The sequence below is a fragment of the Stegostoma tigrinum genome, chromosome 26 (assembly GCF_030684315.1).
Source record: "Stegostoma tigrinum isolate sSteTig4 chromosome 26, sSteTig4.hap1, whole genome shotgun sequence".
NCBI classification, from domain to species: Eukaryota; Metazoa; Chordata; class Chondrichthyes; order Orectolobiformes; family Stegostomatidae; genus Stegostoma; species Stegostoma tigrinum.
The window spans coordinates 43,372,512-43,376,181 of NC_081379.1; positions in this window are offsets into that span (position 1 = coordinate 43,372,512).

The window sequence follows — 3,670 nt, forward strand, 5'->3', positions numbered from 1 at the left end:
TTTTATTATTAATAGCAAACAAAAATAAAAATGAAAGGTATTGATGAGTTTGTTGAAAATGATGGTTGGGTTGTTTAAATGCTGTATATTGTATTAAAGTAATTAACACCACAAAATGTGCAGAATAGATTTAAGAGGAACTATGCATCACAGCACACAATCTTGAGTTAACTCTATGCAGGGACTGGATTTTTATGGTAGGTATAGCACAAAATTGCCACACCATTCCCCATCAGCAGCCCAAATTTGGCTAGAGGACAGAGAGGATAGGGAAAGGCTACTCAATGATGTGTGATTATTTCTTTGTTAACTAATAGGCCAACTATTAGCCCACCTCCTGCATGGCTTCCTAAGCCTGAGACATCTCTTGTGTTATGAAGCAGATCATGACCCCCCCCCCCTCTAATAACTAAAACCAAACCACCCAGAGAAGCTCATCTCATAATTTGTTAAAGTGTGAAAAGTGGTATAACCTGCCTTTCATCTCCCAATCTGTTATAAATGGTTGGAACAACTTATTTATCTAACTCTAACAGTGAACAAATTAGCAGAGCTACTCACAAACCAGATAATTCGCCTCTTAACTACTGATTTCCCGAATGTAACAAAATTCTTGTGGTATGCTTTTACAATTGATAGAAGTCCCACTTATATGAACTATATTAATAAAAGAAAACTTAAAATTTCATCTCTCAAAATTACAACTTGGATATGTCTTCCTGAATGTTCAGTGCCTTCTCTGTTGTTCTTCAGTCAGGAATGCCTTTCTCCTTCAAATTCTTGTGTCAGGAATATTAGCTAAGAGTGCCACTGTACCTTTAGTCAGATGATGGTTTTGTGAGAGCCAGTGATTTTCTCTTTAGGGCTGCTGATTGTCAACAGATGGCAGTTGCTATCACACCAATTTTTAAATACTGTCTTTTATACCCTTGATGACCTACCAGTTTAGTTTCTTAGATAGGAATGGTCCTAGGTTGTCAAAACCATCAAATTTTAAATTTAATTTTTTTTAAAAGTCTCTAATTGCCTGGTTTAAATTAATTGGTTGATATTCAAACCAGTTGCCTTAATCACAAAACAAGACTACTGCCTGGGTTGCTAACCAAACAGCCTTTGTTCACAAATGTTTCAATTTCAGAAACTCTGTACTTGCTGCTGCTTGCAGACAGTTTAAAAAAATTTCGAAGCCTAGAAAAAGCACACTGTGCACTCTTCATCCCCTTCATTTTACAAATAAATTCTAATGTCCTGCCTTCCAGTCCACAAGTACTGTACCCAAATTTGCAACACTTGAGATGGTCTTCTAGTGGCAGATCACCTGGACTAGAGCACCACAATTGCTGTTAAGTCTCCCCCTGCACCAGCCACACCCTTGCAGTCACCACAGCCACCTAGCCACACCTGTAATGGTGACTAGACAGCTGTGTTTTTCTTTTATTTCAGTAAATGCTGACATGGCTCCTCAACACAAGTGCCCTTTCTCTCTCTCCATCGCCAACAATGGCCCAGCTGAGACTCCTTTCTCTCTGGAGGGTTTCCTTAGTTGGAAAACAAGTGTACCTGCTAATTGGTCAATCCTGTGCAATTCAACTCCAGGTGAGTTCCTAATTATATGAAGTTCTGATATTCATTGTAGCAAGGATCTTAGGAACATGGGCAGTGCAGAAAGGAAGATAAATAATGCTCAAAAATTCATTATCGAAAGATTAAAAGAGAACAAAAGATGTGCTTATACTAAAGGTAACTAAGACAATTAAGAATTGAGACACCAAGTACTGCATCCTGAAGAACTGTCACTGGGCTTAGTGTTAACTTTGCTTTCTCCCCACAGACCTAGCAATGTTCTGTTTTTGTTTTTGATTTCCAGCATGCACAGTAATTTATTTTGTTATTAAGTACGGGGGGGGGGGGGGGGGACAAGAAATCGGTCTGTTGTTGTTCTAGAAAATCGCTTCAACTTCACACAGCACCAGAGCTTGCAACTGAAATGAGTTATGTGAACTGAGTTAGTGATGTGCATGGTGATCACCAGTGATATCAGCATTATTAGCACATATCCTGTGCAAGAATCTGAGAGCTGGAAGAGTTATTTGCCTGTAAGTGCCAAATGTACTAAAGTGTAAATAAAGGATTTTTAAAGAAATCTACTGGAGTCAGAGACGTTAGTCAATCAGAGGTAGAAGAAAAATTTCCCAATCCAGAATAGGCCACAGATAGCTGAAGAGTTATCCAAATATCATTCCAAATGGAACGAAACTATCTATCAGGACATTCTTTGCAAAAAAAGACTGGGAGGGTTGTTCATTTTGTTTCACGTACAGGACGAAGATCAGGCAATTCTAAGGAGAATGTGATTGATCCTTTCCTGGTCTTGGGGTGGGGAGAAGGTGGAACTGTCATCCATGTGACAAGATCCTTTGGATCGTCACGCAATGTTGTTCCGATTGCGTGGATCTATTTCAAATCCCTCCTGATTTTAGAAGTTACGCAATGCTAGTGACTGACGGACACAGAGGTGCAAAAGCAATAAGTTCCAAACCATTAACTTAAAATGTATGCACTAAAGACGTGCTTAGTCGTTTACCTTTTTTCTGGTACTACTGTATGGAGAAAGACGTCACCAGTAGCGGTCACGAATGATTTTTTAAAAAAAAATCCATGGAGTAGCTGGCACAGCATCATTCCACTAGGCTGCCAAAAGAAAGTTTAATAAGTGTGCTAAGTAACTAGGTATTTGAAGGGCAGTGTACTCCCTTGGAGCCCAATGACGCTTTCTGTGTCAGAGTATCTTGGAAAGTTTCATTGTAACTGCGGCCATTATGCAGATTTGTGCTCGTTTTTTACCCTCAAGCAAATTTATGACGCATGAATTTATAGCAATTCTCAATAATATTGCTACATTATACATTAATCCATCGTTCGTCACGTTTCTAAGTTGCGTTCAGCAAAACATCACTTACTCAATTTAAATCTCTCAATTGCACCACAAAAGCGACAAGAAGATGCAATTTTCCAGCGTCGAAGCCCCCTCTGAGGGGCTATTACACTAACTGTGCAGCCCAATCTGAACCCACTCATCCCAATGTTTCATTTCACCCCCTTGCACTGTATGTTCTGTATGTTTGATTTTTAATCGAATTATTCGCTACGACAAAAAGAACTTCTATATTTGCATTTTGTTGGAAATGTTGAAAGACAATGATAGTTCATTGGTTTCAAAGTTTAATTTTCATCCGTAAGAGTGAGAATATAGAACCTATTTTATGCCTTCCTGGTCTCCACTTATTTGCAACGATTCCAGCTTCTTTCACCCCATTTAATTAAGAGGAGTCGTAGGAACCTTTCAACATAAACCGTCATTCCGAAGACAACAAAATGTGAGGCTGGACGAACACAGCAGGCCAAGCAGCATCCCAGGAGCACAAAAGCTGACGTTTCGGGCCTCGACCCTTCATCAGAGAGGTTCAGAGATAATGGGAACTGCAGATGCTGGAGATTCCAAGACAACAAAATGTGAGGCTGGACGAACACAGCAGGCCAAGCAGCATCCCAGGAGCACAAAAGCTGACGTTTCGGGCCTAGACCCTTCATCAGAGAGCTTTCGTCCAATTCACGACATTTTGTAAACCTCACAAACACCTCAGTGCGCTACCCGCCGAAAAAACGATAC